Below are 14,779 nucleotides of genomic sequence, written 5' to 3'. Positions count from 1 at the left end.
GTGTCAATCTCCCATTGTCCCATAGATTGTAAGCTTGCGAGCAGGGCCTTCCCACCTCTTTGTCTGTTTTACCCAGTTTGTTTATTAGTTTACTATGTTTGTCTCCAATTGTAAAGCGCTACGGAATATGTTGGTGCTATATAAATAAATGATGATGATGAGCGAGCCCAAGATGAGTGTCTCACCCTCTGCAACACTGCCACGTGCTTTAAGTCCCAGAGGGAGAAAGATGCTATATTCATATATATATAAAATATTATTATTATTATTATTATTATTATTATTAACAACTAGAACAAGGTTAAATATTATTCAAATTATTTGTATTGCAAATGAAAACTAGATATACTTTTTGCAATGTGTTGCTTTTGATTAATAATATAATTATTAAAAATAATTAATAACATTATTATATTTTTTCCCCTTTAGAATGAGGTGAAGGAGATCACATTCATACACACATATGACATTTCCCCTTGAATCAGAACCTACCATTAATGAAGACTTTGATAGCTCCCTATTGGTAAAACCAATTGTTGGGCCTGAATGCCGAATAACTGGATCGGTGGCCAACTGGCCAGATCCTGAAATAAGGTGCAAATTGTAGGGTTAACTGGGGGACGGTTTAGGAAGAGCGAGTAACTGAAACTTAGTTCCAACCATGTTCATATCCAAGTAGGTCTACAAGATGCGTTTTGATCTGAATCTGGGTGTAAGTACACTCTGCCTAAATGTTACTTCCGTCACACACCGGGCGATCGGTCTATACACCCGATCCCCGTCACTCTTACCTGCTCCTGCCGACCGCTCGCTCCGGGCTGGGCGTAGCCATCTATTAATCTGCTCTGTCCCTCCCCTATTGGCTACAATTTTGGCTCCAAAATTTAAAAGGCACTTCCTATCAATCCTATAGGTCTATTCTTTGTGTTACCTTCTTGGTACTAGACGTGTCTCCCTGATTCCTGCTTGTCCACAGAGCTGACAACACCTTCTTTTCAGTGAAACCTGCTGTCTACAGAACCAACGCTTCCTAAGTGCTTACTGCTGCCATCCCAGTGGTAACCAGTCGACTGCAGAGCTGACACTCTATTACAGCGCTACTCCTCCATTCCTGTTTAACCTGCTGTCTACAGTGCTGACACTCTGTAGTGTTCTGTCGCCATTCCAGTGGTAACCTGTCATCTGCAGAGCTTACACCTCACTCTGTTCTCCTCCGCCATTCCAGAGGCGCCTATCTATCTCTCCTGCTCTCCTCAACAATTGTCTACCATTGCTGACCCTCCGTTCCGCCTAGAAGTCCTAGTAAGGGCCACGACCTGCGAGACAGACGCAGCAAAGACCAAACCGCCTTGCGGCTGCTCCGTGGTGAATACCGTCTAATCGTTAGACTCCGCGCCTTACTTGAGTATTGTTAACCTAGACAACCGTAGGATCCTGTCCGCTGAACCGTGCAAGTTGCCGAACCGTGACAACTTCTTGTATGTAGACAGACAGAACAGACTGCAGTATACACACGTGCATATGTGCAATATAAGATCACATCAGAACGCGTAGAAAAAATCTATATTATAATATATATGAACAACTCTAGACAGTATAATCATTAATAGAAATATGGTTGGTTTTAAAAACAAAATTTTTAAATATTTTCTTACATTAAATACACAAATCAAGATGTTTTTAATGTGTACATTACATACAATGCGATTTTACAGTCTATCATACCTGCATAACCATGTTCTGTGTTAGCTAGTGACACACATACGTGTACTTTTCCAAACAAAGACTATGCTGTGCCATTCATCACTGTAAGTCGGCTCTGTAGCGGGTGCAAATGATACTTCTGAAACCAGGCGTACTTAAGAGAGACTCGGGGCTTAAATCGTAAGCATCTGCATTGGCACGGCCTTGCCAAGCCCGTACAATACATGTCCTACATCCGTCCGCCTCTTCACACCCCTGTTACGTCCTTCAAGTCGTAGACAGTGGTGTCAGTTGCATTCAGACATGAATTGCGTGTAATTGTGTTCATTTGCGTAAGGTCCTGAGGTTCAGAGCTGTTTCACGCAACATACAGCACACATACAGACATTGGTCTTTGGCCACTATGGATGAAATGAGTCAAACTGCATGACCATATCGCGCCCTGTTTTGGTAGATTATGTCTGGTGGTTTTTAATCTCAGGACAATGTCCTTAGTGGGTGCTGTCAAAGTTAAATAATTGGATGAAAGAAAGAATATTGATTAATATTGTTTTACTGTGCGATTGCGATCAGTACGCCACGTGTCATGGCGCAATTGCACGATAAATAACGCACGCATACACTCACACTTAAACACTCACTTGTATATAGTTCATTTTTATTATAGTTCCAATCCACAGTCATTTATGAACAAATGTTATTTAGTTTATAGTTAAATATTGTAATTTTATATACAATTTAGTGATATTTAAAGTTCAGGTCACAGGAAGCATGTCATGTTTGGTATCATTCTAATCCCCTATTTATCCGCAGACGTCCAGTTTATTCGCCGAAAGGATCGCACATTCCGTATGCTAGTTATGGATGATAGAGAATAAATGGTTAGAATGATATTGTCTGTGTAATGCTAATAGACCAGTTTAAACTAGTCCTTGGTGGGAAAATTAGTATTCATCCTCTGGAGAGCTGACCCCCACCCTTGGAAAGTTGACCCCCACCCTTGGAGGGTGTCGTTTGAACTGACCTATGGACTGCATTACACTGGAACCTCCTGAAGCCTGAACCTATGGAAACATGCCAAATCATCTGTATTGTTTTCACTGTATCACTGAGTGTATATAACAGGGGCTCTGGGACCAGCATGCAGTCACATTGACCACAGACTTCAGGACTGAATGACTGTATGCTGGACCCAGCATTGCGCAGCACCGCACAGCGTATGTATCGGCGGTACTGTATTTATTGAACTGTTATGCTTTTGCTAAATAAATTGCTTGTGCTTTGGAACCACACAAATCGCATAGACAATGCTTATTGGAAAAAGATGAAATTACTTTAATAGTGCCTGGGCTGGGATGGAGGATTTCTGTTCCCTATGTCGGGAATACAGCAGATTTCGATTGTCTGTGTGCAAGCCATCAAGTCACAAACAATTATACAGAAAGTCATTTATAGGTCCTAACAACCTTTGCACGAGGTCACATTCTGCAGTAATGTTTATAATATAGGGATTACTAGCCTGTGTATCTGTGCACTGTTAATTTAAACTTTTATCTAATTATGAATGCAGTAATAATGTTTTTTTGTCTGCAATCAGCCATCCTGATCAGGGGAAATCATAGCAGGCTTATTTAATAACAAGGCTCATTGACCACGAGGCCTAACATCCAAGTTACTTAACAAAAAAATAATGTTTGTGAGGACTGTGGAATGAGCTCATATTTCTATAAATGAATAAATGGAACAGAGATGACTATTTGGAGGAAGCTTCATTGTTGTTGGTTTCATACCCCCAAAAGATCCAATTGTCAATGGATCCTAAATCCAAAATAAGAAGAACTTACTGATGTAAGGTACAGCCGAACCGAACAGGGTGTGGTGTTACAGTGCTAGTTGCTCCCAACGGAGAACCACTTGGCTTGGGTAGCTATTAGTGACACACCATGACCAGCCAAGCTGCTTAGTCCTGAGAGGACAGGTCGTGAGAGGATAAAGCTGAAGTCAATGGAGGTAGAAATATGAGGGATGAAGCATACGTCAAATAAACAGGCAAACAAGACAAGACTCTTTGAAGCACCAGCAGAAAAGCAAAATTTCAGCTTTGCTTGTGCAAAGATTGGTAGGAGCGAGGGCCTTATGAAGGCTGCATACAGGTGAGGTCTCATAGTCCTAATTGACTTGACCTTTTGCAAAGTGCTGATTGGAGTAAGTGAAAAAGAATGTGCAGTTGTCCGTGTTAACAGTGCACTGCCACCTGTTGCCTGTACCTGGTCTTGCAGTGGATCCTCACATTCTGGTTCCATCTTTTTTTTGTCATAGGAGGTTGAAATATATGGGGGTGGTTGAGTGATCTAGAAGTACCTTGAGTCCTTAAACTAAATAATGACATATTGGCCAAGTAGTTGTTTTTGCTCAATCTGTTGGACTAATGATATTGGAGACAGAACTTTGAATTTTTGATATCACCTCCTTTTTCCTGCTATGTAAAGGCGTTAACAGAAGTGACTAGCACAGATTACACACACATCCACTGTGTCTGAGCAAAGATGATCTGCTGGAAACGGGGATGATCAACATGTGAGATATTTATTGATGTTCTTTATATGTGAACTTATTGGGTTTGTTTTTGTGAATTAATCTGCGATCCTTGATAACTTGGACAATCATTGAACTCATCTCTAGCTACAAGAACATGGTACTGGGAGAAATCTTTCTAGAGCTTGGTTTCTCAACGTGTGGTTTGATACATTCAAGTGGCTCTTCCAAATTACACTCAAAATAACATTTAAAATATATTAGTAGGAATAAAACCTAATAAAAACATATTAGAAAAGAGAGATTTTTCAACATTTACGGCTTGTTTACACAGTCTTGTATTTGGCACTATGATGCATTCAGGAGTGTTATTCTGTTAAATCCCATTAAAGTCTATTTACTGTTTTATTAGAGGAAGACAACTGTTAACATGCAGGAAAAAAATACCCATATGGACAAGCCCTTAAAGGGTTGCTTGGTAAGGATATAAACATATAAGGGGGTCCTTGAAATAATTTCACACACTTTAAGGAGTATTTGGAATAAACTGACACACAAAAGGGGGTATATGATAGAAAAAGGTTGGGGGTAGATTCACTAAAGGTTCTAAAAACTAAAAAGGAAACATGGAGGTGTTGCCCATAGCAACCAATCAGATTCTAAGTATTATTTGTTTAGTATATTCCACTTTTCGTTTGTAGAAAGTTTAGTAAATATACCTCTTGAGATGTTAATTAATGTGAATTTAGATACACTTTAGTACTTTAGAACTGAACACTACTTAAATAGGAAGTTTGTGTCACCTCCATTATTTTGTGTCCTGTAGGTAATTATTAGGAAATATCATTTGATCCACAATTTGCAGACCTCCGCATTGATATACCCTATAGCCTATTTTATGCATACCAATCCATCATTATTATTATTATTATTATTATTATTACATACCTACTAACTGTATTTACTATGATATGTCAGTTTGCATACAAATCAATAAAACTGACTTTCAGGTGTGCCTGTAACTGCAGTTAAATAGTTCTGCTCAGAACATTGCAGCTGGAAATCAAGTAGTAAAAGGAGAAGCAGAGTATTTCAGCACGTTAAACGGGAGCCTGGAATGCAGGTATATAACATGTTAGACGAGACGTGATTGTTCCTTAATATTATGCAGCGTTGTACAATATACACATTTTTTACTATGATTATAGCATACTGAAGGCAAGTACTAGAAGGCGACTCACAGGATATGGCTCAGTTAGTATATACAAACATTATAAATATTACTGGGTGCTCCGGTTATGGCAAGATGCTAGCTATGCACGAGATAAGGAGTATTTTTGTGTCTTTCCTTCCTGTGTTATGTCTCTGGGATGCTTAAATTAGATGACTCCTCGCTGACCTCCCATAGGGTGTTATATTGGTGAAAAATGAAATATGCTCCAACAGAGTTATAATGCACCAATTGTCTACAGATAGTGTTGGCAGCTATTGTGTGTGCTGAACTAAAATGCTTAGGAATGCAACATATCAAGAGCGGGACTGACCACCTAAGCTATACTTGGGTAGGAGCCTGAAGATGCCGTTGTGGACCCCAACGGCATAAGTATGGGGTGGTGCAGGAACCTTGGAGGGGGTAGGAGGTGCCTCTCCTGCACCCATGGTTGTTCCACCACTGCAATATATCAGATCACTAGATACCAGTGATATAACTGAGGTGTGTGCATTTGTGAGAATGAATATATGAAATAGCAGCCTATGAATGCATTAGGAACCAGTAAGTGTCAGACATAGGCAGGTGAGGGGTCCTGAGCAGGTTTAGTGTTCAGACCTCAAAAAGTCCCAACCAGCACATAAAAAAAAGACATTTACTGTTTTAGTGTGAAATGATAAACTCTCACTTCTACTGGTGCCACTCTCCAGTCAATGCAATCAGTGCAGAAAATAAGCAGAGACCTAGATATAACATTTATTGTTACTTAAATGCAACATATTTTGCTTTGCCAGAACTTCGTCTGGTCATATACAATAGAGGTGACTGTATTAAATGGAAACTCTGTGTGGAGTTTGTATGTTCTCCCCGTGTTTGCATGGGTTTCCTCCCACACTCCAAAAACATACTGGTAGGTTAATTGGTTGCTATCAAAATTGACCATAGTCTGTGTGTGTGTGTCTGTATGTTAAGGAATTTAGACTGTAAGCTCCAATAGGTCAGGGACTGATGTAAGTGAGTTCTCTGTAGAGCGCTGCGGAATTAGTGGCGCTATATAAATAACTGATTATGATGATGTGCCCACACAGGAGAAGGAGAGCCAGGAAGCCAATGACAACAAATGGCTTCTGGGTCCAGTCAAAGGTGATCCTTTAAGAATTTATCAACAATGCCCTCCAGCTATAACCCCATAATGTGTGCTGTATAACTGCGGCTTCAGCTAATCATCCCAAATTAAATATATCCCCCACTCTACCCGTTTCCAATCACTTCCGGTCCCGACACTTTGGAAAACTGTCTTCTCTTGGTAGAAATTCAAGCTGGTCATCAAGAACATCTCAGTTTGTATTCGGTCCAATCTCTTCCATGTTGCGTTTGGTAGACGATGGTTGTCCAAACAAACTCATAATATTGGTTGACCCACAAGGCAATCTCTTTCTGTCCTGTCTATGGTAATTCATTCTATTTCAGACAGTACATCAGTTTCTCAGCCAAGTCTTTGTAAGTTCCAGAGTCGTAAGTAAGTTTCCTATCTGGATATTTGTGATTGACAGCAGGCAGGAGTCCTGCCACCATCTCTACACCTGCCCTAGTGGCCTCTTACAAGAGGTTTATTTACTCTTTATAGGAGCCTTAACTGAAGGTATTGAGCTCAAACTGAGCTCTTGCTGGAGTTCCCATATTATTTGGGGGGTAAGGAGGTTGACTCCTTATCATCATGTATTATAATTCAAGGGCTCTTAGCACTGTCGCTGTCCCTAGCAGGACTTTTGTAAAGTAAAGAAATCCCAGTAACATACGTAAATGAGACCACAACAAATTAAGAAATAATGGAAAACGGATTTATATAAAATACTACTTAGCTTTGTGATGGAATCAATAATCAGTGGTACAAAAGGTCACAAGGGAGCCCCAAAACATTACACAGTTGTTGACATGTCTGACAGTCTTTCATTTAATCTTTGACACTGCACTTGAGTCCAAAGATGAGTCAGCCCTTGTGAGGAGTAAGTGTTACGAACCGTGGTGGTGCCTCAAGCAGTGGTGCCTCGAGCTGCGGTGCCTCATTTGTATTCAGAACGTGTCCCGGTCATTGCCATGATGACCGGGACGTCACTTTGTTCCTCCATTGCTTGGTGATGGCTAGGATGCTCTGTCAGTCAGCGCTGCGTGAAGGGGCAGCCGGGTACGTGCGCAATTATAATATAATTAATTATTAACCTCCTTTGGCTCATTTGTGCACCAGTGCTTCTGATTCCTCCAATGGTCCATGCCAGTATTTAAGGCAAGGAGGGCTTATCCTCCCTGCCGGTTATAGAGTTGTGTTCCACACTAGCTGACCTGCTCTCTCACTGTCCTGTGGATACTCTGTCCGTTGCTGATTGATTCTCGTTGTGACCCTTGGCTTGTTTCTGGACCCTGCTTGTACTCTGATTGCCCTGACCTTTGGCTTCGTTGTTTGGATCTCCCTGCTTGTTGCCAGCCCTGAACCTTTGGCCTGTCTCTGATTTCTCTGCCCCCTGACCCCGAACTGCTCTTGACCATCCGCTCCTGTCTTGGCTGCCGCCTCCTATCTTTCTGCTGCGGTATTGTATATAACCTTCCACTACGCTAAGAGTTAAGACCTGGGGGCATCCAAGTACCAGTGAGCGCAACAAGCTCTACGGAAAAGGCGGCTGCTATAGGTGAAGACCTCTGTCTCCTGTTCTGGTAACTCATGTCAATAGCCGTTAGCCGTAACAGTAAGGCTAATATTTAAACTGCAAAATTACATAGACGTTACTTGATGCACAAATACAACAAGGTTCCAAGTTGTTTATACAACAAATACATACATATTACACAATAGAACAATAGATGCATAACGCAAGATTTATGATTATTTATATAACAAAATGTAATTAAGTATTACATAATATAACTGTGCATAAAATAAGATTCCTTATTATTTCACCTGACCATGCATAGAAAGTGAAAAGTGTTCTTTACTGAATTATTTACCAACAAACATTGTGAATAGTCCTGGTTATTTGTGCTGCAAACTTTATACAATAGAACTATGTATAGTTCCTTAATCCAGAGTAGGGGGTAACAGGGCCATTTTAACAACATTATGGGCCCCTGGGCAAAGCAATGCATCGGGGCCCATATATATATATATCTATAATATAAAAGCCTAGCGACGTGTGTTAGTCTGTGTGTGAAAAAAAACAAACAAGCTGCAGCGCCACCTGCTGGGCGGAGTTATACACTGACCTACTAAATTCTTAGCATTATCTGATATATAAAAGTAAAAGCCTAGCGGCGTGTGTTAGTGTGTGTGTGTGTGTGTGTGTGTGTGTGTGGAAAAAACTATTTTCTCAGAAAGGGCTCATCCAATTGACCTGAAAATTGGTATACTGACATTATTTGACAAAAAAATTAGAATAGTGAAGTCAGTTAACTTCCATCATCCCCCCTTCCCCCCGTGGGAGGGGTAGTAAAGGCTAAATTTACGAGTTGAGGGGTCAAACTCATTTTCGTGAGGTAATTTTACCTCATGAACACACATTAAAAAGGGCGCTTGCGTCGGGAAGTAACGCTCTTCCCCTGAGGACGCCTGGGCTAGGCCCAAATGCATGACAAGAACCTTTTTAAGACCTTAAGTAGCTTGATTTGACTAGAATGCATGAGTATCATGCACGGGTTAACTTGTGTACATATATATATATATATATGTACTCGCTCAGTGACCCTTGAAGTTTTACTTTTGCCGGATTTTTTTTTTGCAGGATTATTTATTCCTATTAAGAGCCTTGACTATGGGGCCCCCTAGCCCGTGGGGCCCCTGGGCACCTGCCCATCGTGCCCAATGGAAAAGATGGCCCTGGGGGGTAAGGTCTGTTATGTTTGCTTAATAGTTTACTAACACAGAGTGGTACTAAAGAAACAAACACTTAAGAAACAAAAACTCTCTTAACCCATATTCACCACACAGCACCATCACTATTTGTAACCATTTTCCGTTACCTCTTATAATGGATTTGCGAATGACTATATATTATTATATTTCATTCGCAACCTCTCCAACGTTTCTCCTATTACATTGCTTGACACGTTCTTTGCAGCCTCAAGGGTAGATTTACTAAACCTAGCTATCTAGAATGTACTAGATAAATAGCAAATATGGTTGCTATGGGCAACCCTCCACTTTTCCATTTTAGAAGGTTTAGTAAATCTACCGATCAAAGTTTTGGCGAGGTTTTGAAATGCAGGCGACATGAGCAAAAGAGCGGTAGGTGACAATTTCAGTCCATTCAAAACAATGCCATGGCCGTCATTGTGACTGCATTCAGTTTTATAATACAAACAATCTTGCAATTGGCTCAAGCGTCCGGCAATAGAACACAAACAAACTAGCAATGTGAACATTTTCAAATTGGTGAGTAAAATATGCATCTCCTCCCCTAAATAAGGAGGTCCAGTAATTGGCATCCTTGCCAGGTGATAGTGGTCCATATGCCATTAATCCAGCGACTCTTTCTATATGACTTTCCATGTACAAATTTGGCTTGGTTGACAACCACCTCCAGCTTTTGGCCTTTTGGCTTAAATCTACATCTTTGTGTCACCCTGCAGTACCCGGCCATTGGGATCTACCTTTGCTATAATGTCTCTTCCCAAATAGTGTTTTCTCCAGTATAAGCACATCTGATCTGTGCAGAAGTCCTAGGAGCAATCTAGTAGCCGTAAGCACGTCTGGCTTTAAGGGGAAGGGGCTGGTAGAGGTGAAAGGTACACTAACCGTAGCCAATTGTTTAGTATCCAAGAGGAATATGTTATATTACAAATTACAATTAAAGAATGTGTCACTCTTTGGAAAATTCATTACAAATCTATTGAACTAATAAATGACTGGAATAACAACCCGCCAGGGGTGGTTGTCAGCAGTAACACAGATAACAGGAGAGGAGCTGTAGAGCGATTATGGGCTTGATCCTGACAAAGGAAATATATGAAATATGGAAATGACACACCCAAGCCACCAAATAATTAGCCACTGATAACTTCCACTTGAACCACTGTAACGTCTCAGGACAGCCTGCATACAGGTGTGGGTTCCATCTAATTTACTAGTCTGTACTAGCTTTTGTTTAAGTCTACCTCTTTTCCAAGTACTGCAAAGCCTAAGAATCTTGCAGCAGATTATGCATTATGCATTATGCAGCGATACTCATTATGTATCGCCACAAATCGTACAATATATACATTACTGCTGCAATTTATTCTCAAGGGGCCCCGGCGAAGACGGCCCTCCTAGGCAAACTGTTTTTACTGTTCACCGGCAGCCTAGTGCGAAGGTAAGATGTGCATGCGCAGACTTTAGTTGGATTTTACCCAGTGGGGGAATCAAACAAAGCCTTTCCGGCCTCACTGGACCCCATAGGAGAAGATAGGTTAACGCATTTCGCTGCTTGATAAATCTGTAACCTCACAGACCACATACAGTTCTAGAAGTCCTGTGATAGTCAATCTCTAGAGAAAACAGCTGTGTTCTCCGGATATATGGGCTATCGCAGTTTGTTAAATAGACCCCCTAAATTACCATCATCTGCGTTTGTCTCTCAGGTATATGCTCGGAGTCTGGAAAGTTACATGGTGGAATTATACTATAAGTTAGTAAGTTTCTCTGCCTTTTGGATAAGATCAAATGTAGTTCCTGTCCTAGAAGGGGTAAATCCGAATGCCGAATGGAAGGGACAGGTCTCCTTGGTCTGATGCCAGAAGGCCGGTGGTGACTTGGCGGCTCGAGGTGTCTGTGCCTCCGGGGGACAGGGCAGAGGTGACCTGAAAATGCACGGGTGGTGGTGGCCCCATGATCACGTGCACAGAGTAAGGCACAGAGCACAATACACTGAGAGCGAACCCTGCACCACTTATATTTTCTTGGTTCCAGCCTTTTGGCTGGGTCAGAACAATCTTTTCACCCTCCGGCCATGGCTTATGGGCACTTTTTTATTTTTTATTTATTGAACATGCAGCACTTATGCACAACCTAGCACTTTTTTTGCACAGATTTTATTTTGTGTGATTTCCGTTTGCACGTTTTGGGTTTGGGTTTGACCCTCAGGGGAACCCCTCTCCCTCAGTTATTTGAGACTCTCTCCTTTGGGGGGAGAGTTGAAGAGCCAGTCCCTCAGGGAAAGCTTCGGCCGACCTCAGGGTAAAGGGGACTGCCTGAGCCTTGCGGCGGAGGCAGTCCTGAAGACCCTTGCACCCCAAAGGGGCCTTTTGGCTCCAGGGGTCGGGGATGGTGTGTCCGAAGATCTTTATCTTCCCAAGAGGCCTTTTGGCTTTGGGGGATAGGGAGCAACGGGGCCCTTTCCTTTTTGGGAAGGGTCTAAAGGCCCAAGCCCCCAGCACTGTTTTTTTGGCACCGGGTGATTGGGAGCACCGCACCTCGGGCTTCCATAAAAAAAAATAAAAAATGAGTTAGTAAGTATTGCTTTGGTGCTGCTATTAGCTACGGTGTATGCCCCGAGCCTGCGATAGACCTCCAGCACACGCAGGGGAGCCATTGCTCTATCCCGTGGTCTTCATGGCCCATGCAGAGCTTCCTCTTCCAGTAACACAGCACAGGCCGGGGCATTTCCATGTGGGGATACAGAACTTGTGTGAAATCCTTCACCGGTGGTCTCCTCACAGTGTAAGGCTGTTCAGAACTTGGAAAAGAGGTAGAGCATCCATGTTACTGATCACCTCTCAGGCTGTCATGTCTCTGGAAAACAAATATTCTATACAAGACAGACTTTTAAATTATTTGGAAGTGATGCACAAACCAGTTTTTAGATCTCCCGCTGCCTGGACAAATGTCATCATTTGTGACCGGATGGGCTTAAGTAGCCACCTGGTCTGTAGGGGGGGGGAAAGTAAGCCCAGCTTATCTGGGTTTCTTTCTCACCATCAGTAATAGACCATTACTGACCGCTCCTATTGGTGTCACCTTGCCACCAATCAACGACTGTGAATGCCAACTGTGCAATAGTTGGAGAATCTCGTTGCCATCACTGGGCTCCTTTGCGGCACCTAGAACCTCTCACTTCTGGGGTACCTGGTATAGCTGCTGTAATGCCTCTTTACTGTGGGTTGGCTGGTACCTCCTGACCGCTTACTATGGGTCAGGACAGCTGGGTAGCGGGCAGAGCATTGACACAGAGAAACTGGGTTCAACAAAGGACAGCTGGGGAATGGATTAGAGTGTAAGCTCTTATCTGTGGGTCACAGGTTACAGCGGGCAACAGGAGTCAGGCAGAATCTTCAAGCAGTGATGTTTACAAGGACCCTTGCAAACTAGTTGGAGGTACTAGTGATCATCCAGAAGTACAGATGGTATAAAACAGTTAAAGTACAAAATACAACCCTTATGTACTGTTTCTGACACCCATGTTGGCAGGGAGGTAACCCAGTCCCCTTCCTAGCTGGCACCACAAAGTCTGAGATATTACATCAGATATTTAGCATTAAGATGTAATATATTCTCTGATCTTGGATTTAACAAAATTCACATCAATCTGTGATTTTCTAAATTACTTGCTGGTTGTATTATTTATGTAATTCTAATATTTTTTTTAAAAAGACATGATAAAAGGTACCTTTTATTGTAGCTTTCTTGGATTCCTGTTTGGAAAAGGGGTAGATACTATTCACCTCCTATAAACAACACCCTAAGCCCCACAACAAGCTAAAATATTAAATCAATAGCATTTCACATTTAAAAAATAGGTCTATTCCTGCTACTGACCCCTATCATTACATTATTAACAGCCATAATCACATCAATAATTGCCCTTGACATCATGTTATTAGCATCCCTATTACATCAATAAATATCCCTGGCATCAACCCCACACTACAGCAATGCCACCAGCTCTACCCCCACACTACAGCAATGCCACCAGCTCTACCCCCACGCTACAGCAATGCCGCCAGCTCTACCCCCACACTACAGCAATGCCGCCAGCTCTACCCCCACACTACAGCAATGCCACCAGCTCTACCACCACACTACAGCAATATAGCTTGCATATGGGGACAAGGTATAATGTAGGGTAAAAACCTATAGTGTGTGAAATGTAGGGCGTGAAAATAAAAATACCCGTGGACCGCTACATATGTGAACCTAAATCACAAGCCAAAATACACTGACAAAGTAAAGCATTTTAATAATCATTCAAAACAATATATATCAATACATAGTGATACTATGATAAAACCATACAACTAGTCTGAACAACACAACATACCATCCATTTTCTCCCTGATGGTGTGAATAAATGATTAAGCTACAGTACTGTCATTGATTTTATATTATCCAGATATTGACTGACGTTATGGTGTACTGGTTAATATTGCTGATGCCTCATTGTTACACTATTATGCTAGGATTTATAAAAGGTGCACTCAGCCTGGTCTAAGTACCAGTTGGTGTATGTAAATAGTAATGTTAATATTTGACTTTAGGGAAAAACTTTATTTACAAAAAAACCACATTCAGCTGCCCCATAAGCAGCCGGCCCACAGAGAAATACTCTTCTTCAGCGACATCATTAATATTTGTACTGGCCTCCGTGGCACCCCCCAAAGACTGGCACTCTAGGCAGCTACCTAATGGTAGCACCGGCCCTGTAAGTGAGAGAAGTGAAACCGTAAAAAAGCCCTGTGTGGTCTTTGGTGTCAGTATTAGTAATTCCGAGTTACTTTCCAATTCTAACACTATGGATATAAAACGGTGGCTCAGTGGTTACATCGCTGGGGTCATGAGTTCGATTCCCGACCAGGGCCTAGTTTGTATGTTCTCCCTGTTTCCTCCCACACTCCAAAAACACGCTGACAAAATTAACCCTAGTGTGCGTGTTTTGGGAATTTAGACTGTAAGCTCCATTGGGGCAGAGACTGATGTTAGTGACAAAAATATTCTTTGTACAGTGCTGCGGAATTGATGGCGCTATATAAATGATGATGTTGTATTTGGTTTTTCACGTCACGCTGGACATGACTTCACCAAGCTCAAAAATCGTAGGTGGCCTTTTTTTTATTATTATTTTCAAGAGAAATATAGTGTCCGCTGAGGGTTTTTAATTAGTCAAAGAAGCAATTACAATTTTAAATCTAAATGTAAAGTTTGACATACATAAAATAGTATAGACAATCATTATCATGTTATAATACTCTAATAAATATCAGTAATGTTCTGTACCGATCTCATTCTGTACTAAAACATAAGTTACATAAATATCAATGAAATCCCTATTGTTAAAGGAGTGCAACATACAAAACTAGTTAATAACATAT

This window comes from Mixophyes fleayi, chromosome 2 (genome assembly GCF_038048845.1).
Source record: "Mixophyes fleayi isolate aMixFle1 chromosome 2, aMixFle1.hap1, whole genome shotgun sequence".
NCBI lineage: Eukaryota > Metazoa > Chordata > Amphibia > Anura > Limnodynastidae > Mixophyes > Mixophyes fleayi.
The sequence above is the reverse complement of the archived record's forward strand: the minus strand, read 5'-3'. Positions refer to the sequence as shown.